General features: G+C 38.5%; 1 long non-coding RNA gene across 5 annotated transcripts in view; it reads left to right on the forward strand.

Annotated features, from left to right (window-relative positions):
• LOC108508762 overlaps window positions 1-27,692 on the forward strand; it is a 132,033-nt gene that overhangs the window by 95,369 nt on the left and 8,972 nt on the right. The window contains exons 3-5 of one of the 5 annotated variants that reach the window (XR_001878495.1): window positions 22,413-22,487; window positions 25,811-25,899; window positions 27,041-27,161. This is a non-coding gene — a long non-coding RNA (uncharacterized LOC108508762). Of the gene's footprint in view, window positions 1-22,412; window positions 22,488-25,207; window positions 25,293-25,810; window positions 25,900-27,040; window positions 27,377-27,692 lie in introns of those variants that run through there. The other 4 variants (XR_001878493.1, XR_001878496.1, XR_001878497.1 and 1 more) reach the window with 4 other exon arrangements.

Consider the following 27,692-nt stretch of genomic DNA (forward strand, 5'->3'; position numbering starts at 1 on the left):
GGTTAAAAAATACAACCTGAAGTTTTTTAGTTACCCATCTCCACATTTGCCTGAGGTGCAGCAATTTGCAGGAGGACAAAGGAAGGGTAGTATTTGTGTGGCACAGGTTTCATCAGAATGATCTGGGGGGATACCTGCCAACCTTAGGAGATAAATATATAGATATATATAAAAAATTTGTTGTCCTTAATTTGTTTTGTCAAAGACAAAGGAGTATCTTCAGTTGAAAAGTTTCAGATCTGAATACCGGTAGCTTTGCAGCTGATCTGATCCCAACATGATGTCTGGAGAGAAATGCAATCTTTCAAAAGCATTTCTGTGTTTGATTTGGATAGATTGGACACTTGATCTAACAAACAAATGAAGAAACTCGAAAAGTCTGCACTGCACAAGCCACTGTCCTGTTGAAATGTCAGTTCAGTGGTGAAATGATCACTGAACACAAATGAACAGCACTTCAGTCATACTGAAGGAGCTGCCTGACAAGTGTTTTGAGCAATCTGTGAATATTAGTGGCTTATATCCATTAGATGAGTGGCTGATCCGTTTTGCAGATCAGCCACTGGAAGGTGTGAAAATTGCAAGTTGATGAATGCAGGAAGGGTCTGACAGTTCCTCCTGCAGGAGCCGGTGACACATCCGTCCTCTAGGGGCAGATCCGTCCTCTGGAGACCCATCCTCCAGCAAATATTGCATAATCCATAGAATTCACTAGTGCACTGTGCCTTGAGCTCCAGGATTTCACAGGAGTTCAGAGGACTAACGTGTCTCTTCAGTGTTTGTGTACAGTGTGTCTGATCCTCAGGAACCACGTCTGTGCTTTCCCAGCCTCCTCCTCCCCTGAAGGCAAAGGGGAGAGCTCTGAACCCTTCACTTGTAGGAATTTGCTGTGTGTTTGATTTATGGTGGAAGTCACACTTAAAAACGGGGGGGCTAAGGGAATTGTGATAAGGAATGTTACCTGCCCCTGGGCAAAATTAATTATGTCTAATTCTTGTTAATATTCAGTGACGGTGTTCACCAGTCAAACGGGTTGATGATTGCTTACCATACTTCGTGTTGAAAAGCTGTCAGTGGCCAGTCCAGGAGATGGAAATTACATGGTCAAGGACTAATAGAGTTGGAAAAAAGCAGGCTTTTCAATTCTTAAATCCTTCAGACTGAGAGGGGTGAGGATGTACTGTGATTAAATTGTGGAGGTGAATTCCTACGCTAATTATCTGATGTTTTCTGATTCTACTGCGTCAGGAACATCTTTTCAAGGGTTTAGAGAGGAAGTTTCTTCTAAGGATATCATGCTCTTCCAGTGTGATGGGCAGATGTATCACTAGACATGTGACATAGGCATAGATACTATTAATGACAATTGCTGAAAAATTGAACACAGAATATCGTATATGATGGAGTAATTCTGCCAACACAGAGGGAACCAGTGACTTTGCCAGAGAGCAAATGTCAGTGGCATGTTCACTTACATGACAAGAGAAGGGGTAAAAGAAATGAGCATGACCCAGAGTGCCCAGAGCCAAGAGAATGTGTAAGCATCAGTCTGGCTCAAATGACTGCTGCCTGACATTCCCCAGGGAGAGTTTTGAGAAGTCATTGCTGGCTTTTTTAGTATATGAATATCTGTGTGTATGTGTCAGATAATATGTGTTTTCACATACACACATAAATTGAATTTTAACATTTTTTTTTTTTACTTCTTAACTTTTCCATACTTTACAGCTATACACAAAGTTCCTAATTTTACAGGTTTTGCTATTCCCATTGTACAGTAAGTTTTCTCAGAGCAGAGGCTGCCATGCTGAAGCATCTTTTTTAAGAGATGTTTGTTTGTCAGATGATATGCTGAGCATCGTGGAAGTTTATTCAAAGCCTTCTCAGTCTTACTTCTTGTAGCTGCTGAGCATTTAAAGGTCCTGGGAGGCCTCACTGAAGCTGACAGAAGTAATTTTCGTTGTATTCAGTGGATTTTAAATCAGACTGAAAATGCTGGTTGGTCTCAAAAGGGATTGGTGCTTTCAGGGAGCTTCTCTGTGATGACTGGTGACCAGTGGTAAATCAAAAAGGAACAAAGAGATTTGTGGGCAAAATGCAGTAACGCTTCATTTGCTTTTCAAATTCCAACTCCTTTACATTTCACATCAGAATTTTTGAGGTATAAATCCCTACTATCACCTTAAGACTTATTTGCATCGTCATTGCTTAAGGCACTGACTGAATGCACATAGTTTAATTTGAAGTTGACTGCATTTAACAATAGAATTTTTAAAAGCCTTTAGTAATGTCATAATGATAGATAGCATTTAACTCAGTCAAGAATGACCCAATACAGTTAACTGACAGTAAATTCAATTAATTCTTCAATTTTATGCTCTTAACATTTAAAAAGCTAAAATCACTTTAAAATCAGTATCTATTATTTTGAAGACTGGATCTTTAATGTTAAACCCCTATTAAGTCCTCATTTTCTCTCCTGTAAAGTTTCTTTAGGGTTTGTTTTTTTTTTTTTGCAATGTGTTTGTGCAATGTTAATCAATAAGCAGTTTTTGTGGGTGTGTCTGTGACTTAAGGAACTCTCTGTTGGATATTGATCCATGTGTTGAATACAACAGTGGAAACATGTGATGTATAACAAGCAGTCTTATAGTATAGAACAGGAGGCTGGGTTGATATTTCCTCTTCCTTGGTTTCAGTAATACCAAAAATGACCCATAGCTGTAGGCACTAATTCATAACACTAGAATTGTATTGTCTGGTTTAATTACTCTGGGGTTTGGATCTGGGTTTTTTTTAAGGAATTCTGAGTATAGCTTTATCCCATCTTAAAAGAATCATGTATCACAAATGGTTATTTGGATTTGTTAGTGTGACTCTCCATCACAGTTGGTGGTGGAAAGCTGGGAGAAGAGGCCAAGAATGAAGGTTAAGGGAAGAAAACCAAACAACTAAAGGGTGGTGACTAAGATGAAAGCCCCCTCTGAGTTCTGAGTGCTCCACCACAGGTTTGCTGTGATTCATTTGCTCTCTCTCTCTATATATTCCAATGTATTTAAACAAACTCAGACCCTGGAGGGAACACTTCTGATGAGTAATTTTGGGTCTGACCACTCCAAACAGACTGCTGAGAACGCTAGCCCTGGCTTTTCATTTGGAGTGCCTGATGGCTTAGTTGGAAAGCTCTTTCAGTCAGGCTGATCAGTGCTGCAGCTGCATTTATTTGGTGATGCTGCAGGACCTGCCACTTGGCAACCCAATTGGAAAAGGAAGAAATGGATGATACAAACAGAAGGTCAGTTCCCAAAGCTGGATGGAGCTCTGATGGCTTGAATTTTGGACACTGTGCTGCTAAACCTTTCATGGCATCTGTGTCAGGAGAGTGTATCAATCAACTGGGACAGTCCATCCGGGTTCCGTTGATCCAAACATGTTTCTCCTTGGTGTTGTTCCCTATGGTTTTGAGGGATAGCTGAAAATATGGTGTAGGCAGATATTGAAAGTTTTATTTTTTTACCTGTATTTACCCTGCTTGTCCTCTATTTTCCATTTAAAGTCGGATGTCAGGTGGAATCTAACTGCAACAGTGTAAAAACCGTGCCTTCAGACCTGAACTGAAACCTGTTGGAATCAGCACATGACCCACCTGGAGGAAAATGGGTTGCATCTCATAATGTGTTTGCTTTCACTATCTCATTACTTGTGACCTTACCAAGGAAATAGTAAGATTTGGATTGTAGTTACTCTTTTCTACGTTGGTAGTGCTGCATTTTCATGCTCTTGTCACTCCATTGCACTCCTGAGGCTGAATGTCAGTTCTGTTGGATCAGTGCTGAAATGCTTTTCTACTTCAGCAGGATTAGGTGGTTTAGTACAAGGCCACACCTCTGTAGTTACACTGCCCTGCAAGGTCCATAGTAAGAATCCTAAATAGATGTATCACTTTCCAAATTCCTTATCTTTCAAAAGCAGCCAAACAGAAAATGAAACCTAGGTTGGGTTCTAGTCCTCCTGAAGTGTCAAACCCTCTGTAGTGAGCTTGACCCAGCTTTTTACCTATTTATATGTCAATTAAATTAACTTGACTTGTTAGTGAGTTCAAATTCAGTATTTTAAAAATCTGATCACAAGTAAGGAAGGGAAAAAAGCAGTAAATACTGGGCAATTCACAGATTCTTGGCTGCTGTAACTGTAACTTCATGGAACTGAGAGGGGCACTTCAAAACACTGAAGAATTAAGCCATGGAAATGGCATGAAAATGAAAAAGGATTTTAGAATTATCATCTGAGGAAACAGCAAAGGAAAATATCTAAAGCTGGGGACTGCTTCTGTGAAAGGAGAAGTTAAATTGTACATTCATGTACACAGTGCTGTGTTTAAGAAAAACGTCAATATTCAAGTGGAATGATGTCATAGAAAAGTGAATTTATTTTTGAAGCATGCAACACTTCTGCCAATTGAAAGGAGATAAAACAGCAAATTCCCATATCTCCCTTCTTACCTGCTGCTTTATGAAATGGTTAACATGACTCCTGGCATGGCCCATCTGGACTTCTTGTGGCTGGGATGGTAGAAGGGCCACAGCAACCTCATCCAAATGTATCAGCTGGAGCAACATTTAGCTCTGAACCTGCTGAGGGTTTCAGACTGTTGCCTTCATAATCTAATAGTTTGTGTAACTCCATGTACAGTGTAATTTACCCAACATAATTACTTTATTAGATGTTTAGACCAATTAATTTGAAGTAGACTCCACTCCTCTGCTAGGGCAGACTGTAATCATCTTGCAAACCATCAGAGTTTGAGTATTTAAACTACACTGAGCTACAAACTGCTTTGCATTTACCCTTAGAAAAGGGAGGCTGAATACTTTTGTCATGTTAATTTATCTTAGGAAACGGACTTGCAAGGTTCTGAATTATAGTCATTATGTAAGAATGTAAAATATTATGGACTACAAGATTCCTCTGATGGAGTGTGGGTGGATTAATACTTGTGCACAGACCATTGGAGAACGATGACATTTTGGATCCACTTAGAAGTAGGTTCACTCTAGAGTGGCAGGGGTTTACATGTCCTAAGTGTTAAGGCTTTGGTCAAAGTAAAAGCAGCACAATTATTCAATCTTTTTATTTTAACTTCTCATGCAGTTTGTAGCAAGGCTTTCACAGAGGCACTTTATCGTGAAAACTCATTTTCCTTTTCATTTGACATTCTCATGTGCAGTTTATTACTCTATTAAACTGGAAAGATGCATTTGGTTTTTTAAGGAGCTTTCAATGAAGCAGTTATAAAACCTTTTCCCAAAACAAAGAAAAATTGGAGGTTCAACATGCGAGGTTGCATTGAGTTTTGGTTTTATGTTGCTTTTTTTTAGGAAATAAAAGGAGGAGAAAGCAAGAGTTTATTGCATGATAAGTATCAGCTATTATCATAAAAAAGGATCACAATTATTGAGTTTTATTTTGATTTTGACCAAAACACTTTTAGACAATAAATGTTGCAATTGAATATTGTCTTTTATAGGATGCTGTTAAAACAAAGCTAAGTGCTTTCCATTTGTGGATAACAAACTGGTGCACTAAGTTTAAGAATTACTGTGCCTAAAATTTAGGATTTCTTTGATTTCTTTGTAACTTATAAATGGGCTGTTTCTGGTCACTTCTGGAAGCTTTGCATGAAGGGGTGGAATGTCAGAAGAATACACGGGTTCTGATTACCAACAACAGTCTTTGGTCTGGGCAGGTTCTGGTTCAGATAATGCCAACAGGTTCCTACTTGGAAAGCTGCCTTTTGTGGACTGCTTTATGGATATTTTCACCTTTTCCACTGCATGTTTTTAGAGTTTTGTAGGTGTGTGTTTACGAAAAAGAGCACCCAAATTTAATTGCATCTTGTATGTACACGAGAACGACTTTATGGTGTTTTAAACTGCAAAAGCAGCCATGGTGTTTGTGGAAAGGGACTTGAACTCATTTGTTGGACTGAAAATATATCCCTAAGCAGTTATTTGCAATATCTTATCAAATTCACGAGCAAGAAATAAAGCTTTTTTCCAAATGGAATTTTTATGAACTGTTTTAAGGACTGTTTGCTGGAAAGCTGCCTAATCACTGCATTCCCTGGGTGAATGGCAGGGATGTATGTGAGCTGAAGCAGTGCAGGAACATGCTGAACTACACAGGCAATGTTACTGCTCCTGCAGGTAAATCACAAATTTGGAATATTAAGCAAACTTTTAAAAATAACCCTGTTTATAACTGTAGCAGCCTGGATATGTATGTGGTGTAAGTGATGAGGTCAAGAACCCCTATATATCAAACAGTTCCTGTGCTGGCTGTTCAGCAGAGTTATGGAGCTGCTTGGCTTTGGGGAAAAGTGAACTACTTGTGAAGAAAAGCAGAAGTCTGAGACCCTTTCTCCTAACTAATAACTCTCACAAGTTTCTGCTTCATTTGAGGAAGATCTTGCTTTAGTGATTGTTAATAAAATAGTTGAAACAATTTTATTTTTTTTTCTTTAACAGTGGTAGAAGTAATAATTAACCCTTCTGTTAAAAAGATTTGAGAATACATTTAATTTCAAGGAAGATAAGGCACATCAGGAGAAAACCCCCACCATACTGGCATACTTCTGTTTGGGTCATTGCAAAGGAACTAAAATGGCTTAAAATGAAACTAGTTGCTCCATGATGTGGTATATGTGGCTTTCTGGTGGATTTTACCTGTGTGGTGAATGTGTCTCTGAACACAATGAAGCTGCAAGGCTGTACTAAATCTAGTTGAGGATATTTCCACTTTATTCTCTTGGCTGTGGAACAGTCCATGATTATGGACCTGGAATGCAAGATCGTCCACAGGTCTCCCCAGTGCAATCCCCAGATTGTGAAGAATCTTGGTTCATTTTTCATCTTCAGTCTGCTGGTTTAGGATGAGGTTTCCACATTTTTGTATAAAAGACAGTGAATAATTGCTTGCCATTTCCCTTACCTGTGCACTGCCTGCATTCACAGCTACCTGATTTTTTACCTTTACTTCAGCCACCTCTTCTCCAAATTGAAGTGCCCTCATCTACTTAACCCTTTCTTTAATGGAAGCTGCTCAATAGCTGGAATTAAACTGCTTGGCTGCCTACTCTGAATTTTATCTTGTTTTAATCCCCTGTTTGAGGATAAGCCCATCACATCTGACTTGTCAGTGTGCACTGAAGGAGAGCACTCCTGTGCTTACTTATGTAGCTCTTATTAGGTCTGGGAGGGACAGAGAAATTAAGGAGAAGAGGTTTTGTTAATAAATATTTTTGTATTAATAATAATTAAAATTTCAATCAATGAATGTAACATAGTAGAAAACAGATACTGCTTTACAGACTCCTTAGAAAAATTCCTGTGAAATATTGCAGAATAATCTCTCTGGAATGGTTATTCTGTGAGAAGCAATAGTTCCATTTTAAGACCGACGTGGTGCCAGGGGGTCCCTGAGCATGGGCAAGAATAAGTGAGAGATCAAAACTTCTGCCACCTCCAAGTACTTGCATTCCATATGCAGTCTTCCTGAAAATATTTGTGTGCCTTCCTTCATTTGGGCCTTGCAAAAGCACAGCTGCTTTGGTACAGGACTTTTCACCCTTCCCTGGTTTTGTGCCCCTGTTTCACATACAAATCCAAGCCAGTTAAAAATTTTTTTGTTTCCTCTTGGAATTTAGCTGTGGTGTTACCAAGAAGTTCTGAGAAATATTCAACATGAATTCTTTTCTTCAAAGGTGTTTATCAGAGTGTGAAGCAGGTGTAGGAATCCAGGACACAGGGAAGGCAGGTCCCTCTGTGTCTCTGTGCAGTATTTCAGTGTGTGTATTAGCGTGTTCCCTGAGTCTCTCGTGGAACTACAACACAAAGGCTTTGCTCCACAAAGCAAGACACAAATTTATCTATCAGCCTTATGACAGCATGTTTTTTTTGTTGGCTTTTATACAAAAAAAGTTTTTACCCAGTAAATAAAACACTTTTTTCCCTTTTGAAATGTATGGATACCGATGTCTTGATCACAGCTGAAAGAGGCTTGTGAATTCCTTAGCAAACCTACTGTTTTTCTGATAAAGTGTGTCTTTCAAATGTTTAGGAGAAATATTTTTCTGGAAAACATATTTTAAAGGGGATGAAAAATTCTGGAAGATGTAGAGATGGAATAAAGTCTCTAGGAAGTGATACTGCAGTGATCTTGAGTCTGGAGAAAACCTGACTGTGGGGAGGAGAGGTCTTTAAAATCTGAGAAGGTTTTGGCTCCCATCAATTGTGTTTTCATGCTGTTTACTTTGGCTAATATATAGTTCATGCTTCACTTTAAGACTTTAAATGCCTTAAGTGTGCTGAATAAAAAGCTGTAGGTGTGTAAAATAGCATTTCTTGGCCTCTAGACATGCTGCTGTATCACCTGTGTACAAGGACTTACCATTTCTTAGATTGTATCTCATGGAAACAAAAACTGAAGAGAATTCCATAATGTTCAATGAGCTCATTTCCAGCAGTACTCACCAGCAGATTTTTTGCACAGGAGCAGGAAAAGCATTTTTGGTACTTTTTAAGGCTTTTCCAGACTTCAGCTATTTTGAAGCAGGGACTCAATGAGTTCCTGTGTATTTATTAACCTTCCTCAGATGCATTTATATCAACTTGTGCAGGCTGCCCTTGGGCTCATGAAAAATCAGGTATAGATTATAAAATGTTGAGAATACTTTAGCTCTGTGAATGCTTGAGAAATCTCGTGCTCTTTGAACACAATTTCGTACTTCAAGCCTGAGAAGCTCCAGTCCCAGGGAAAATCGGTGGAGCTTTGTCATTACAGCCCTGTCTGTCAATTATAGATTCATATGGTCATGTAAGATGATAAATTTGTACCAACCTCTTGGTCACAGATGTTCCAGCTGTGAAGGCATTTGGTACTATTTATGCTACTCTTTTTTTCATAAAGATCACAGGGGAAAAATATTGTCCATACCCAGGGACTTGTAACCCTTCCTCTGAAGTACCTTTCAGTCTTTCCCTCCATGCTGAGATGATGGCATTAGGTCTTTTCAACCCTCACAGGTTTGTTTCAAACTCCCACAGCTCTCAGAATTAATTTCTGTAGGAGACAGTGTTGGGATTGAGGCTGGCTATTTTGACTGAGCTCTTACTTTATCCCCTGTACAAAGCACCTGGCTCACTTTCTATTAGTTACCCTCAGCTATAAGGACCTCCTGATGCTTTTCCTTCAGAGCTTTCAGGCCATTAGAGCTCATTCTCAGGTTTGCTGTTTGGAAAAATAGAGATGACAGGAGGGGGAAGAATGTAGAAGAAAGATGCTGGCTTGCTCTGAGGCTTTTAAAGCACATCCCAGCTGCAGGATGGCAAGGAATGGTTGTTGTGTGCACTGTATTTTACTTAAATACAGCACAATATTACTTTTCACAACCCTTTTTTTTTTTTTAAATTGCTTTTTAACTAATTATAAGAAATCCAATAACACTAGTAGCTTATTCCTTTCTGAATAAATATAATGAGATTGGAACATTGCTTCATCAGGAGAGTGACCTAATACAATAGTTTATTGAACCATGAAAGATTCATTAAAACTACCTTGTAAGGCTTTTTTTGGGGGCAGTGTTTTATGCAGTACAAGTCTGAAATCTAAAGCAGTTACTGCATGCAGTTGTTATCCATTTTTTAACACCAGGTAACATAACTTGTTCTTAATTAACTGTTGTGTTATGAAGATGGTTACAGAAGAACCATCATAGCTGAGTTGCACCTCATTTGTTGGAGGCCGAGGTTTGTGGCCAGGTGACTTTGCAGAGTAGCTGGGTGTGTTACACTGGGGCTGGGCAAAAACATTCAGGGCTTGGTGGTAATTTTCAAATTTCCAGAAAATTTCCATTCCCCACTGGGCTAAATGAAAAAGCTGTTCCTTTCCCATGATGTGAGTTTTGCTTTTTCACTGAGACCCAGATACTGAGACTGTTTCAGAATGTTTTATAAAAGGTGCTAAAAGGTCAGAGTCTGAGTTGTTTAATTTTTCTGGTGTGTGGGTCTAAGGTTTGGGGTGTCAGAGTGACAGAGAGGGTTCAATTGCATTCTGATCTCTGGTGTGTTTTGCTCAGAATATTACTGAGCTTGGCACTTGGAGAAGGCAGATTTGAAGTGTTTGAAGTGACCTGGACATCTCAGAGGTGCCTGTGTTGTGTTGGTGCTATATGTGCTCATCTCTCCCAGGCAGAGCTGGGGGCTTCCATTCTTACACTCCTGGGAGTCACAAAAGTTTCATCGGGTGCACAACTCCTGAGGCAAAGTGAAATCTTTCATCTTTATCTGTTGCACAGAAATATTTGAATCCCTAAACTGACCTCCTTTCTCTCCTCTCAATTTTAGTTTCAAATATCCAAAGGGACAGTATTTCTGTGCAGCTTTTGCCAGGCAAAGTCACTGTCTTGGACAGGGTTTCAGGCTACTAACTTGTCAGCTTCCCTCCATCCACTCCCTTTTCAAGTTCCCAAAGCAAAGCTGGGTTTCTACACTTTGTGAACAATAACATTCTGTTCCCTGCAAGCCTTAGTGACAAGGCAAATACTGTTCCTTCCAACACTGTGCTTTGTCATCCTCGTTGTCCAAGCAGCTTTCTTTTCCTGAACATCATAACAAAAGTCAAGGAAGAAAGCAGAAGTAAATCAGGGAGTTTAGTTTCCTTTCTCTTGCATAACAAACATAGCAGAGGAGGGGAGAATTCTCTTGACTCAGGGGAAATTCTCCTCTTTAAGCAGCTCTTAGTATTTAAGGCAGAGCTTTTATGCCGGCATTCAGAGCTGACACACTGACTCCTTAGCAAGGAGGATTCAAAGCAGGATGGAGTGATGCCTCCACTAACGCCCGTGTGAATTCCATGTGTTTTTAGGGCAGTGGAATGTTTTCTCAGGAGGGAAGACCATTTCCCTCTCACCTCTGAGCATGGCCTGGATTTGTGCACATTCCTAGGACTGGTCAAACCTGCACACAGGCTTTAGTGCCTGCTGCTCAAACATGTGCTCCAGATGTTTTCCAGCTGGCAGCAGGAAGGATGACATGGACTGTTACACCAATCCAACTGAATTCTTAAATTTTGTATCTGCTTGTTCAGTTGCAAGTCAATTTTTTTATGCATTTGCAAATCACAGTCTTACATTGTTCAAGACTCTGTGTACCTTTGCTTATTGTTATTGGGATATTGTATCACTAAATGTATTTTTTAGGGTAGCTCAAAAAAATGTTATCAGCTTGAGATTTGCTTATGCTTTAAATACTGAGGTTATAAATTAGTCCCATTTTTTTTCTGACAAACAGATGACTTATTTATGTACACCAAGCTTAGTATAATAAAATCTTACCCCAAAATTATGATGGATACAAAATTAAGTTTTCAAACTTCAAGAAGAACTTTACCTATTGGTTTAGCTGCTTTTTTTTCTGATTCAAACCAAGCAAAGAAAAAAGTGCTGATTTACTTGATTGGAACAAAAAATTGCTAAGTAGCTACTTGTTTATGCCATCAAAGATGGAAAAACCTGTTTCAAATTGTAAATTCATTCCATTTGAAATGTATCAATTTAGTTGAAGCCTAATGGATGCAAAGCTGGTGGGTAGATGGACATTATGTCCCCTTCAGGATCATAATTGCTTTTAATAAGTAAATTTGTTTAGAATTGTTCAAAAAACAAACAGAAAAAGTTGTAGTGTAATAGTAAGCATATTCATATTATTTACACCGTTAGAAAATGACCTATTTTTGTTGAGCCAGGAGCATCTCTCTGCTGATAATCCTTGGCAGGGGTACAGACTTGATTTAATGTAGTACTTTTGCTATACAATTTCTATATAATATAGTGCTAGACAGATGTGATGTCCCATGTTTTTATGTTGAGATGTTCAATAAACATTTTCATTGGAGGGTCTCTCTGGCTCCCTCGGCTAGATTGACAGCAGTAATGGAAAAGCTGAATGTCTGAACATGTTAGATTAAAAAAAAAAGAAGTAAAACTGAGTTTATTTACTCTCATGTTTCCATTTGTTGCCAGTGACTAACCTCCAGTGGAGATTGGATAATCCCATGGCAGCAAACACTGCCCAAACAAGTATTTCACCAAAATTAAAAGCCATTCCTCTTGCTTTTTTTTTATTTGGAGCAGTGACTTTCTGTGTGCTGTGTCAGAGTCCTGAAAAGGGGCTGTGTGCTGGAAGCAGTGCCCTTATCTGCTCTTGGAATGCATCCACCCCTGCCCACATCAGTTTGCCTGGATTCACTGCTTTTCCCAATTTACTTGCATCCTTTGTGCAGCCTCTACAAGTATTAGGAGGAAAATATCTGGTTTGGATAAGCAATTATTCTGCAGCCACAGATAAGATGCTTTGGTACAGTGCTTTATTTTAATAATCACTTCAGCCAGTATTGTGTTTTACAGCTCAGTCCTGCTAGCTGATTATTTTTTTTTTGGTTTGCAAATGCTCTTTAAGCCAGAGGTTTAATTTAAAATGCTTTCAGCTGAGATAGTCATAATAAAAAAAACTCCTTTTGTTGTTTTTGACACCATTTTGCTGTTTCCATGGTCAAAATTATTAGAAACAGCCCCCAGAAGGTAAAACTTACTTGAATGACATTTCAAGATGAGGTTGAACAGAGTTTTGTATGTTGTGGCCAGTACTTGGGTGTGACCTCAGTCTTCTGAACTGACTTCATTGAAAAAAGCTTAGAAAAACTCCAAATAAACACCCTGAGCCCAAACAAACAAAAAAAACCCCATCCAACAGGAAAACCTCTCCTTGGAATCTGCTGACATTCTGTTGGGCTTGTTCTTAGTCTTCTCTGAAGCCTGAACATCTTTCTGAATAATTAAGTTTTCAAGCTTCAAGAACTTTACCTATTAGTTTAGCTGCTTTTTTTTTTCTGATTCAAACCAAGCAAAGAAAAAATGCTGATTTACTTGATTTGAACAGAAATTGCTAACTAGCTACTTGTTTATGCCATCAAAGATGGAAAAACCTGTTTTAAATTGTAAATTCATTCAATTCTTGCAGTCTTTATGCATTTCACATTCCACTGCTGATTACTTTGCCTGACAAATAGAATTCTAAACCTGCTTTTTTTGTTACTTGAAGCACAGAGACGTTATTTAATTTTCCTTCAATTTTATGGCACTCTGAGTTGTGGTACACAGGAATTCTTTGTTAAATATCCTGGCCAGCCTGGTGTAAAATAGATTGGGGTTTTTTTGTGTGTTACTATTTATTTTTAATTGTTAAAATTGTATTGCAGCACTTATTGTTATATCTGTCTTATAACGGTGTGACGTTTGTCCAAAATTTTAACATTTCTGGAAGAAAAGCTCAGTAACTTTGGCAAAATGGCCATGGGATGGTGGGATTTCTTTCTTAAGCTTGAGATCTCCTTGAGTTGCCTGTCTGACTAGGTCAGATTAATCTAACAACCATGTTAGCAATGCTCTACCTTGCAAGTAATCCTGGTGAAAAGACAGTTGGAACCACAAGAAACACTCAAAAGACAAACCCCAGGCTGATTTAGGGAAGTACAAACCTTTCTGAAAAAATTGTGCTGTCTTTATCAACAGGAATGTGTCCATTTTTCTACCATTTCTGTTTCTCCTCTGATGATTAGAGGCTTTTTGCTCCATCTGTGTTCAGAATTATGAATTATACTTTGTACGTGGAACTAAAACAGAGTTCCGAACAGCAGCTTCTGCTTCTACCTGGAACTATCCACTAGATTGTGAAAATAACTATTTAGAACTGAAAGACAATAGGTGAGTTTTTCACACCAATAATTTCACCAAATCCAGAAGAAAACCCAGAATCACCATGTCCCTAAAATACAGAGCTGACATATGTACATCTCTCTATAAAATACATGTGTGACCAGTGATAAAGAAATATATATATATAATATGGTGGCAAGAGATAACAAAATGCATTTTATATTTTATATATATATATATAGATATATAAGTTTAGTGACAAGTGATAAAGAAAAACCTTGACAGTTAGAGAACTTGAAATGCTTTTCATTGATTTGGAAATGACATTGAATTGTGTGCTCGTTTTGACTTCTGACATTGCTGGCAATTTATTTCCATCCGTGCCAAAAATCTGACCACGTCCATGACATCGTGTTAAAAAGAAATTTCATCACCTCTTTAAAAAAAATCCCGATGACTATAAGCACACAGACAGGTCTTGCAGTGTTTTACAGGGTCCTGCTGTGCAGTGGTCCAGATTCCATCTCTTTTGTTTGCTGCCTGAGCAGGCGAAAGCAGAAAGTCAGGATTGTGATAATCACAACTCGGTTGTTGCCAAATGTACTTCCTGCAACTACCCCACTAACCCTTGGTGGATTAAATAAATGAGTAAAATCCATCAAAAGAAAATCTAATAGCTGTCTTCAGTGTGTGCCTGGCTTGGGGAAGAAAAGTGTTTCTCCTGCTTAGATTGGAAAAAGGGTATTTTCTTCCAACGGTTGTGGGAACAATCCCCAGTATAAATGGGATGGGGTGGAATTAAATATAAAAGTGTGGTGGTTTTCCTCTCATGGCATTTTTCATCATCAGAAATGTCTACCTTGTAAAAGAGTAAAGTAATTAAAACCCTTTCTTCCACCTTAGCTTTTCTGCTTATAAGAGACTCTATTAGCTTCTGACATTGCTTTTGAGCTTTCTCTATTGGAGTCTCATTAGACTGTCACTCTCACTGCCAGGCAGTTATTTTCACAAATTTAGTGTTGCTTGCATAGATTTATTATGAAGTTATTGCTAATTAATTTGAACAAATCCAAAAGCTGGTATTTTCTTGCTCAGAACTGGAATCTCAATGCAGGCTCCAGTGGCCTCTCGTTGTGAATTCTTCAGTACTTAAATTTAGTAGTTGTGTCCTTAAGTTAATAAAACAGCCTGAAAAGTTGAATTGCTGTTTAATACAAAATTACATGAAATCAGCTGAAAGTCTAATACAGTGTTGTGTGGGAACTGTTTGAATTCTCTGGGTTTTCACAGGGTGTATGGGTGAAGCAACAGCTTGATTCAAGATGTGAGGAATCTTGCAACTATTCAGTGTAGGAATCATGCCCCTTTGACAGGGACTTGCCTGGCATGTCACCTGCAGGGCCATCTGTAGGTCTCTCACATTCTTTCTGCATAACCACCTCTATACCCTACCCTGACCCCTCAGTTCATACAACTGACACTCTCGGCCAGAATCCCATTATTCCATAACTCCATCGTTCTTCATTCATACTTTCCTGCCCATTTCTGGCAGGGTTGCTGCTGCAAGGATGACTTTACAAACTAGTCATTTTATCTACATCATCTGCTATTCAGCCTCCTGGTTTTTGACTTCCAAACCTTTCTGGTTTTCAATTTCCAAACCTTCCTGGCTTTCGGCTTCCAAACCTTTCTGGTTTCTATTATACAAGCCCTTAATTGCTGTTATGAGCTGTCTTTGCATACCTCAGAGGTCTTTGTTCCTCTCAAATTTACCACTGATGTTACCTCCCTGTCTCAGAAGGTGGAGGAGCTTTGAATAATATCTTCAGAGCTACTCTTTTATTTTTGGCCAAGAAGGCCAATGGATCCTGGCCTGGCTCAGCAACAGGGTGGCCAACAGGTCCAAGGAAGTGATTCTTCCCCTGGACTCAGCACTGGTGAGGCCACCCCTGGAGTGCTGTGTCCAGTTCTGGGCCCTCAGCTCAGGAAGGACATGGAGGGGCTGGAGCAGGTCCAGAGGAGAGCATGGACATTTACCTGGTGTGCTGATGCTGTCGAGTAGGCCAAGTGATCTTTGCTTTTTTCTGTTCCTCTGTTGGTCTGGTTATGATATCTGCAGTGTTTGTCTTCCATAAAACATTGTGAGACCACAGGTAGGGACTTATATGTGCCACAACAACTCTCCTTTTACTTTGCTTTTCTGCATTTCCCGCTTAGTGGGGGTCAAACTCTTCAGCAGTGACCAAAATTTAACACCTGTGCATTTGCAAAAGCCACTTGAGATGCTTATGGGTGAAAGACAGTCCTGATCCTGAAGATCTACCCGTGGCTGAACCCCTGAGTTTTGTTCACAGCATTGTGTGAAAACAAAAATTCTTTTTATGGTTATTTTCTAAAGGTTCCTCGTGATTTCCCAATAACAGGCTGAACTTTCTATGCTATTAAATATTACTGTTGGATCCTTTAGGAGGCAGCCAGTTTTCTTAGGTTTCCTTGGCCAGCTATTTTGTGGTTGACCCACAAGCTCAGTCTTCTAGGGAGGGCTTTGTGGCCAAGTATAATTCCTTTTTTTTGGTTATATACAGTCTTGAAGAGCAGTGAATTAACACTGGTGATTTAAAGGAACTTATTCAGAGTACAAAAAGCACTGAACCTTCTTATCCTAGTGGAATAAACCAGGGAAACTGGGTTTATTGGGTGCAGGAGATATCATATTTTGTTAATCACTTAAGAGCCTGGTAACTCTAGTGCTGATTTGCTGTAGCTTTGCAAATCTCTTTGCCTAAAATTTGCACTTAAGCAGTCTGGTCTTGATGAGTTTACTCAGATGACTGATGAGAAAAAATTGAGTGTTTTTTTTAAATTTGTTCTTTCAAAAGAAGAAAACCACTAGAGGATTTTACATGTGATTTATCTTAGCAGCTAAGAAAGGCATCAGGCACTTTTTTGATGTTAATATCACGTTGTTTTGACAGGAAAAAGACAAAGATCTGAGAGTTTTGTCTCCTTATATCATGACACACAGCTGAGATGGGGAAACTTCATGCTCTGTTACGTGGCTTAGATGCAAATATAAAGTGTATTGCAACAGATGTTACCAACTCCCTGTAAATAGGCACAAAATTAAAACTACACTTGCCTAGGCCTAGTGCTAATTGGGATTTACTCTTTCAAAATAAGGTTTTTAGAAATAATTACAGAGAATAATTTTTCTGAAGAGTGCTCTCATATGGTTTACTTGAACCTTTTTCCAAAGTAGAAAATTATTGCAGTAATTAGGACTAAGTTAACATCATTAATGTGTGTCCACTAGATTATTGGAAAACCAGTTTGCTTGACTTTTTTTTTTCTCCCCGATTCACCACCTTTGTTTAATCTAAATTAAATTTTGTAGCCACGTGGCGTCTTGATATATTTTGTAGAAATAGAAAATTCTGTAGTTGATTTATAAAGTGAAAAGACGGGTATTTCAAGGAAAATGGACTTGTACTGATGGATTTTCTAGTATTAGCAGAACATGTTTAACACTGTCACTTTACTGTCCTTTTCAAGCCAGATGTCACAGGCTCGATCAACACACTTTTTTTTTGCTGGAGCTCAAACACTAAAAACGTTTAACTGTACTTAAGGAAATAGGGCCAAGCCTTTTGTTGATATAAATTCCACCCAATTACTGCACTGTTGTTAAGCATCAGTCTGTGACAGCTGGAACATCCTGCAGTTTCCAAGACAAAAAAGCTGAACTGCCGTTTTTAAGGGCAAACACGATGAAAGGACGATTTTCTAAGACTGTAGGTGGTGCTCTTGTCACTAGAGAAAGAATTCAGCCACGGAAAGCTGCAAGTGTAATGCCGGTTTTATACTGTTAATATTTTTGAACCAATCAGTCTCGTTGTCAAGATTAGATTACGTTGCTTCTCATCTGTTTTTTTTTTTTTTCCATGTGAGGAGAACGAGACAATATATTCACTGCAGTTCTGAAATAGGTTGCTTGGCTGCAGCATGTTTTCCTATATACTTCAGCCAGTCTTATTTTGGTACAGAATTTAAGTATTCAGATTTCAAGCGATGTACATTGCATATAACAGACAGCCTTCTACCACATAAACATCTAGGCTGGTGCTTTTGGAAGGATTCAGGATTACCATGGCAATTTTTAGGCAGCCAGTGCTGAACTAGGGGTAAAGATTGCTCCTGTACTGCATATTTGCAGATCAGTAGGAAGTGCAGGGATTCAGATGAGCACAGATAGATCCATTTCAAGTACTGCTATTTATTTTTGCTACTTTGCACACTTAATACTTCACTGGAGTACAGTGTATGGAGAAGATTTTGCAGTGATCATGGAAATGAATTGGAAATTTATATGTATATATACATAAGCAGTATATGCATACACAAGCAAAAATGTATGAAAAACACATTAGAAAGGAAATATTTGGCTGTTATTCCTTCTATCAGTTCTTATCCCAAGGCTTTTGGAGGAGATAAGGAGGAGATGAGAAAGAGGTGGTGAATATTATAAGTACAGGCTCTTTTGCTGCCTTGTGGATTTTAATCTACTGAGTAGACAGATTCTGTGTTTCTGTGTCCCAAGAGTCAATGTGGGGTTTGGTGGTTTCTTTTTGCTTTTCTTTTTGTAAAAAAATTTTATAGCTCTTACAATGACTATACCAAAAAAAAACCCCATATTAGAAACATCTGATTTCTAGACAAGTATTAGAAAACCAATTTCTGTGACTAAGAAATTATTTTTGTGCTTGGATTGCAGTTATTCCTGTTGCTTTATTTGGAACCACTACACGAGCGTCTGCAACTACACAATTAATGAGCAATGATAGAAAACTGGTGGTGACCTGAAGTTGTGCTGGGTGGTGGTTTTTAGGGTATTCTGTATGTTCTCAGGGATTGCACACAAGGATGTTGCCCATGAACAGAGCAATGCTCTGTGAGATCCCTCGAATGGCAGTTTTGTGCAGTGACTCAGGATATTATTTGGGCTGTGAAACTTGCACAAGAAGGAAATGTTATACTCGTTCTGTGGGGGTGTAAGAGAAGTCTTCCATTCCCAAGCTGGTTTTGAATCTGGTATTTCTTCAATACTAAACTCTCTGAATAGCAAATAGGGATTATTTGTCCACCATTCAGAAACTGGAGTCAACACTCTGCATTTTCTGAGGCTTCTCAAGATCCAAGTTGGGTTGAAGCATGAGGTACTGGATCATCAAATAATGTTAAAACTAGTTGTCTTTAGGAATGGTTACCAGGTAACTACTAGCTATTGCTTTGCTGAATGAAAGGAAAACAAGTATTCAAAGTGATATCAATCTTTTTTGACAGTTCTACAACCTAAATGTGGATTATTAGATTTATTAGTGTATATCAGCTTCTACAAACACATGAGAAATCTAACCTTTGATTCACTGTTGGTTTTTAACCACTGGAAGTTTAACAGGAAAGTAAGACTTAGGATGGTTCCTACTGTCGATTTAACAGGATTTTAGACAAGACTATTTCGGAACAGAGAGAATTACAGTGAACTGTCCAATTCCTGTTTTTTAATGACGAAATGGGCACAATTTTTTCTCCTGCCTCATTAAGGTAATTCCTGATTTGCAGAATCATTGAGCTTGGAAAGATGCTCCTGGGATAATCTGGTTCAACCCCTAGGCCCCAGCAGGGTCAGCTAGAGCTGAATTCCAGGACTGACCCTACCCGGGTGTTGAATGTCTGCACAGATCTTACAAACATCTCTGAGCAAACCTGTCCCGGTCTCTGGCCAACACTCATTCTGTGGCTGGTGTGCACACTGGCTCGTGTGTATGCAAACTATAAAGCATGTAAAACTCATCTGGCCACTTTTTAGGCATCTTCTAAAATGGTTTTAGACAGCATTCTCCCAAGGAGAAAAGCGAGGAACAGAAGTGTGGCCAAGCATCACCTCGGTCTAAACTCCTTAAACCTGTGAAAATAGGACCAAAATTTAACTACAGATTTATGACTCCCTGTTTTTCTTAGTCACTAGATAATTGTAATGAAAAAAAAAAAGTTTAAATCCAACTGAGGGTTAGCTGGGAGAGATAATGAGAAATTCCATTTAAGACTAGTTTAATATTATAAAGGAATCTTGATAACATTGGTAACTTGAACTGCTCCTTCAATACTCTCAATACTCTCTACAACGTTCTCTAATTTCACACTGGTATCTCTGAGAAATGTTGTTGGGTCTGAGCAGTGAGAGGTGGTGCAATGATACAGTTTTAAAAGGGTTTTAGAAAGAAATCAATACAGATGAAAATAGTGGTAGCTGCAGAAAGGCTTCTCCATCAGTGGAATGAGTCCTTGGTTCTTGTTAGGGGAGGGGATAATTTGTTTTGTGACTTCACTGATGCAAAGACAAAACGAAAAAAGGAACCCAAGGATGAAAATCCTAAACTGTTCAAACTTTTGATATGTGAGAGTAACTGGTACTTAGTAATAAAGAGAAATTGGTAAAGAAAAGAGAAACACTGTACCAATATTATTTCTTTATTTATTTTTATTCCTCAGTCAGGAGCATTCTGGAAGCACTTTGACGTGTCTCTGTCTTGCAGTTGCATTTATTTTCATTTTGGTAAACCCTAAGGTCTTTTATTTTTTGCTTATCTCTAAATCCTTTATTACTACTCTCTTTGAAAAAGTGTCTGAGCAGAAGATGCTTTGAGTTACATGAGCACTAGTGACTTTGATAACAAGATTTGCAGTATTTTCAGTAATACAGGAGGTTTTCCTTAGGCTTTTTTAATACTTTACTTGCTGTTTTCATTAGTTAGGTAGTGAAAAGATTTCCTCATGGAAATTTCCCAATGAAAAACGAGCCTTTTTCTCACATTTTCTGATGATTAAATTGGCATAGCAAAGTACATATATGTGTAACCTAATCACCTTTGCCTTTTCTGTACCCGTGTGCAGTCCAGCTCTGTATTGCATCCCTCTGAATTGGCACAAACTTGGTTCTTAATCTGCTTAAAAAAACTGTGCCTGCTCATAACCCACTTAGGAAATGCTTTTTCCAAACCGTTGTTCCTTTTAAATGCCAAAACCTTAGTGCCAAAGTTTTGGCAATGACCAAACAACAACCACTGATCCCCACTTGGTGTTTGGATATCCTTGAGCAGTCCTACTTTGCCAAACAGTGACCACTGATCCCCACTTGGTGTTTGGTGCAGCCAGCTGGAGATCACAGTTGGTGAGGCATTGCTGGAGTGCTTTCTAGGCCAGATGAGGTGTTCCTATGCAGCAGTAATATCTAATTCATATAGAATTTTTAGTGATACATTTGTAAGGAAACTTTTCCATGAGAAGTTTGTGTTGTCTACTGCATAGGTACTGACAACCACGTGAATCTTCATCCCCAAAAAAACCCCAGGGGGGATGTGATGGGGAGGAGGACACACAGTTCTTCTGCCAGACTCAGAAACTACCTAAAGCTCCAAAATATCCCAGATTAAATGTCCCCAGGACTGAAACAGGCTTCTTTCTAAGCTGAGCTTTCAAATGGAAGTAAATCTCCAGTGGTGTCTCCAAAACTCATGGCTCTAAAAGGTTCAAGCCAATCAGCCTCCTCTAAGGCAGTCTCACAGCTTTTAACCCACACCGTGCTCTCTCCTCAATAATGCATTGCCCTGAGGTAAAAGTGGATTGTTTCAGACGTGGATAAGCAGCCAGAGAAGAGAAGTTAAACATCCCTGCAGAGCAGAGTTAGTTTGCTTTGGTTTTCCTTTTTCTCTGGGAAGAATTACAAGTTTTCTGTATGAATAACATCCATTACCTATTTAACCCTTTTGCCAGGCAGGCACGTGGGGCTGTGCAGAGCCCAGCACACCAATCCATCACACTCACCAGAGAAGGGAAAATTCATATAAAAGCCAGCGACTTCAGGGACTTGTAATGGGTTTCAAAGTTGGTTTGGCTGCCTGTGTGTGTCAAGCTATTTGTAATCCAACAGCCTGAACCACTAAACACACGAAGGGGACATGTACTGAACCCATGCTTCTTTTTCCTTTTTGTATCTTTTTCTTAGACTATTCTACCTATAGAACTCATGGAAAAATTTATAGGGCAAGGTTTAATTCACAGTGTTTAGCAGCTGGCACCTACACAGACAGAGTTTGTGTACAGCCAGAGCAGAAGAGTGCAAAGCAGAAGCTTCAAAAAAATACATCATGGGCCTGCTCACCACCCACAGTTTTACTGGGCAAAGCTCAGCTGCTGCTCCCCATGACTTGTTAATGAAGACACAGCTGATAAAACATTCCGCCTAAGCAGGAAATGGGAGCTCTTAAAACAACTTAATGAGAACAATGTGAAAGACTAACTCACAGACTACACTGAGGGTGGAACAATTAGAAAACCAAACAATACCTGTGAAGTTTCAGGAAAGCAAGAGGATCAAAAATTGATTTTTGGCAGTTCCATGCAGTGGTAACACAGTACACCTCTACTTAGCTCAAAGATTAGAATAATCCACTTAACTGGAGCAAACCCGAGAAACAACCCTCCATGAGCCACTTATTTTTGTCTAGCAAAATTTGTCTTACAAAGGTTGCAAAAATTATGCCCAGATACCCTAAAAATCAGTTGGGTTCTTCTATTCTGCCAGGGAGACTGGTGATTATTTGTGTGCTCTTCTGACAGTGACCTCTGCGAAGAAGCTGACTATGACCAGCAAATCTTGGTAATTTGGGGGGAGTAAATTAGACTTCCAGAGCCAAGTAACTTTAGAAGCAAAAGTCAAGGTATTTGGTGTCTGGAGCTCAGCTGACCGATGGCTGGTGGTACAACCTGCAGTGGATTTTCATCCATTCATCAGCAGCATATCAGGGACATTTTTGTAGGGTCAGGAGTCTCCACAAAAAAATATGGAAGAGTTTCTTGACCAACTCATAAAAGCACTTTTTTCATCCTGCTCTGCTAGGATTGATTTTCCTTAGCAGATATCAGTGAAAGGAGTGGGGCAGAAGAGAGGGAGGTGCCTTAATTTATAGTTTTTGCTTTTGATTGGTGAGTTTAAAATTGGACTTGGCTCACTGTGTTACTGGCATTTTAGCTAGTGCTCAATTCCAGCTTCCATTTCAATTTTCTAAATTATCTGGGTTAAAATTCTGATATAATTTTTCCCCCCCCAAAGCAAAATTCCAGAAGAGTAGTTCAGTAAATCATTGAAGGACCATATGTTTTATGCTTCAATCTAAGTAATAATTGATTCAATGAATTAATTTCTGAAGTATCTCAGTGAAACATAAATTGTATTGTTTGAACTGTTAGTCCTGGGGAAGCTATCATGTATTTTTTAACTTTATAACTGTTTAAAGAAGCCTAATTTGGAAGGAAAATGCAGGACTGTGTTTCCCTCAGTGATACTTTATACAGTGTGACAAAGGGTCAGCTCAGACAGGCATAAATTTTGTATTTTCATGTTATGAAAAAAAACCTGACCCAGAGAATGCTTAAGCAGGTGTTCTGTACCAAAAAATTACTTTACCATGTCACTATACATCTATCTGTCTATCTATCTACCTATCTATCTCTAAGTTATGGAAAAAAATATAGAATTACTAGTGCAGAGAAACTACACAAACTGAAAGAGGTTAGAGTATAAAGACTGAAGGTAGTAAAATATCCAGAGAAGCAAAGAATTGTGCTTAGATATTTTCACTCGGGAATGTGGAAATAGAAAACATAAAACAAACCTTTGCTGCTTCAAGGAGAAGCTTTTGTGTGTTGCCTGGAAGAAGCCACCAAGTGACTGGCTCAGTCAGCAAAAGTTTGTGGTTGTGGAGGAACTGTGGTCACCTGGAAGCAGGTGGTGTGTTCCCTAAACCTTTATTAAGAAATTGAGAAGATGAAGGTCTTGGGAAGGCATCGAATTCCATTACTTGGAACACTAAGTGATAAACTTGGTAGATGTGACACCTTGCTATGTCTGTAAAAATGGCCTGAATCAGAGGGTGGTCTGTTCATATCATTGCAAAGAATATTTTTCCCAATTTGCAATATTTCTTGATTAAACTGTATCAGAGATGGTATCAAATCACTGAAAGTTAAGAGAAAAATTATAATACCTCCAGAAGCTTTTGCCCTTGGTAACCTACTTTCTAATTAAGCTCCAAGTTGAATATAACATAACAAGTCTTTCTGTAGAAGTAGAGAGGTGCCTCTGATGATTAGGAAAAGAAAATTGATTATTCAAAGGGTTCAGTGTTTGAAATTATTCCCTAACATCTCCTGAGGGACTTCTCATTAGTGTTCTTATTGGTAGCATTAAATTATATAAGTAGTCTCTATATATTTCCAATTCCAAGGAGAAATTTAGAAGTTCAAGAGTTTTCACATTTTTGTATTCTTAATATCAACATTGGTAAAAATAGTTCTCTTGCAGGTGAGATGCTTCTGGGGGTAAAATTGGATGGTCACATACCTAAGTTGTCATTAATTTAGGTCATGGCAGTAATGAAGATCTTTTATGAAGTTGCATTAATTTATTAGAAAAGATAAAATTGCCTAAAAGAATCTTAAATTCCTTTGTATAAGGCAGGTTGAGGAAAATCAGTGCTGTACACCGAATTATGTGTTTTGGCTCTGGTTTCCCTTTCCTGGTTTTGTTACTTTATGCCCAACAAGTTGTGGAAATCTATGATCCTGATGAATCACAATCTGTTATGTCACTGATGCCTTAATAGCAGATACTTATGGAAGGTTGGATTACACCTTATTCTAAAAGTGCAGCAAATTGTTCATGGGCTGTATTTGCATTTATTGATACTTTTGAAGAGAGACTGATTATACTTTACAATTCAGACAGACCCAAGTAATGGGGAATTTATGCAAGTAAGATGCAGAGGCTTATTTGGCTTAAACAGAATATATAAACAAATGGTTCCTGGCTAATTAATTGGTTTTTTGCTATTTTTTGGCACAGACCACCCAACTCTTTTTTTTTTTTGGCATAGTGTATTAGCAACCCTGAGCACACTGGGAATGGAGAGTTGAGTTCTTGTACTTTGAGTTGAACCCAGTGAGATGTAGAGCTGTCACCATCCTGTGTCCAGGACAAACATTTGCTTTGGGAGCTCCTTCAGCCTTTGTGCCCTGCTCCCCAGACATCCGTAGTAAATAATTTGTCACCTTGGTGCTCGTGAAGGGTTCTTGAGAGAAAACGTGCAGAAGTGAATTCATGCATCTTTTACTGAGTTCTGACATACCTAATTCCAAACTTCAGCTTCGCAGACTTTCATTTCATTATTGCTAATTGCTCAGAATTAATGAATATTTAGAGTCTCATAAGCAAGAGAGAACATTGCTAGTAATTAAGATGCAGCAGGTTATCTGATTTGATTTTACTTCTACATCTACTTGATAACTTGCCTAAAAAAGTAATTGGCTTGTATATTTTAGCTGTATTTACAGATTTCAACTTGAAGAGTCAGCTCTGATACACAGCTTGGAAGCAGATTTACATCCAAGCTGCCACTCTTGGTTGGTAGGAATTCACAAGTTTCAAAAATCATGTTTGAAACTGGTACTCTCACACATGTTGTTGTATAGAAAGGAATAATTATTTTTCTTTTTTTTTTAAGCAAGGGCAAAAAGAAAGGAAAAAAAAAAACCCTCTTACAAAGGAAAAACAATACAAACAAACAGTCCCCTGGAGCTTTAGTGATGTGCTGGGGCCCAGATAAAGGGCTTTAGTAGAAGGCAGATATATCACAGTGAAGCCACTGAGCTTTGAGATGAGACCAAATGCAAAAGCAAACAGAATTTGGTGGAGCTGTTTCTTGTCCACAGAACTGATCTGTGTGGGCTTCGTTTTCTTTTTAACACGGTGCAAATATTTTAGGGACTTCCACACGTGTGTGTTTGGAGTCTGTGTATTAGGCATGTCCATGTGTCAAGAAGGGTGACCAAGAGTGCACTTGGGAGTTTGTCAAGCCTTGTAGTATTTTTGAAACCTTTTTAAAGCTTTTGAACTAATGTGTTGTTACTAATGGATTTTCACAGTGCCAAGTCCAGAATGATCCCTCTTTGCACTGGGTGCTTTCTGATCCTACTGGGAAAATATCTTAAAAATTAGCACAAGAAGCAAGTGGGTGAGTGTGGACTCTTACATCATCCATTTATATATATGTATTTGTATATATATATTTGTATATATATATATATATATATTTGTGTGTATATATAAAATATATTTGTATACATACAAATATGTATTTGTATATACACACATTTGTGTATACACCCATATATATATTTGTATATACACACACACAGATATTTAGGTTCAATAAAAACATAATTTCCAAAGTAATTTCCAAATTACTCCTATGTTTTTTGCTGTACTATATAATGATCAGAAGGAATTCATGCTTGCAGTCTCTTGTTTTGTAGATATCATCCTCAAACACTGATATGTTTGAGAACAGAGTTTAAATCTGGGGTGGGGTGGGTGAACGACAATAACCCCCTGACCTTCAGCAAAAGGTAGTCTGTCTTCATTCAAGAAGTTTTAGTTCTTGGGAAAGTTCATTTTTTTTCCTCCTCCTCAGACAAAAAGTTCCATGTTTCAGAGTAAAGATGCAGCACTTTTGCCAGCTGTGAGTTCAGCTTGTTTGTCTGAGCCTCTGGAGACATCTTGTCTATACCAGACACGTATAGACATTTAATATGGCTCATTTCACCTCTGAAGCATCAGATTAGAAATTACTGAAGAGAATCAATTTGGAGCAAAAAATGTGAACTGACATTTCTTTTTAATTTAATGATTTTCTTGGTGTTACATAATATCGGGACAGATCAGAAAATGAATAATGGAGTATCAGAAGTTCTCGTTGAAGCCAAACTTTTGTGTGTTTCTAAATGAATATTAAAGTGTTTCATATAACAGGGCACAGCAGATCTTGACTTGATAGTGAGGAAGGGTGGTGGCGTTAGCACTGTGGATGTCACCACATCCCACTCCCCCTGGATGCTGTTACATAGAACTTTACTTTTTTCTGGTCCAGAATGGCAGCAAAGGGGACCCAGAAGCCACATTGCATCTGTGGTTGTGCTCTGAGCAACCCTAGAGAAGGGAATATGACTTGAGGGTGGTTAAATGGGAGAGAAGGATATTTTTACAGTCATTATGACTCCCCATTTCATCAAGCTCTTCTCCCCTTACTTTTCCAGTAGTCTGCGTTAATTAACTTATTGAGTGGTGTGATTCTAACAAAGCTTTCTTTGTTATAGATCCTTACAGAAAAATACAGCAGAGACTTCACAGATTTGAGTTTCCTTCCTGTTGGTAGAATGTGGATAACACGGAGAGAAGTGACTCAGATTCATCATAGGAAAATATCACGTGTGGTAAGTTTGTACTGCTTAAATGTCTTTAAAGCAACGGTTTCCTAAGAGTCACTGTTGAACTGTGAAAAATGTGTTGAATTTGGGCCATGTAAAAGTAATGGATGAGAGCGGGATCATTAAAATAAATACGTGATGTGTGTGCTTTTCATTCCTACACAGTGATCATCTGTATTATTATGTATTAATACACATAATTAACTATACATATAATTAAAATCATTCAGCTGCAGCTATTTTCTCAGTCAGTAGAGACCTGTTCCTACTTCATTTCTTGTTGTATGTTTTCAGTGGTTTTTCATGTGAATAGCATTTTATCAAAACTTGGAGAGAATCCATTAACATAAAAGGTTTCTATCAGACAGAATTATCTTAACAAAGCTGCCTTTCTTCTTATATTGTCACATAGCAAATGTCCTGAAACTGCAAGATATTATTTACAAATATTTGTGGGTTTTGAATGCAGCTACTTGTTGAACACAAGTGAAGCAGTGAAGTTATGTAGCCACTTAACTTGCTGGCAACTCCCATCAGCCAT

This window comes from Lepidothrix coronata, unplaced genomic scaffold, assembly GCF_001604755.1.
Source record: "Lepidothrix coronata isolate B3197 unplaced genomic scaffold, Lepidothrix_coronata-1.0 Scaffold312, whole genome shotgun sequence".
Lineage (NCBI taxonomy): Eukaryota > Metazoa > Chordata > Aves > Passeriformes > Pipridae > Lepidothrix > Lepidothrix coronata.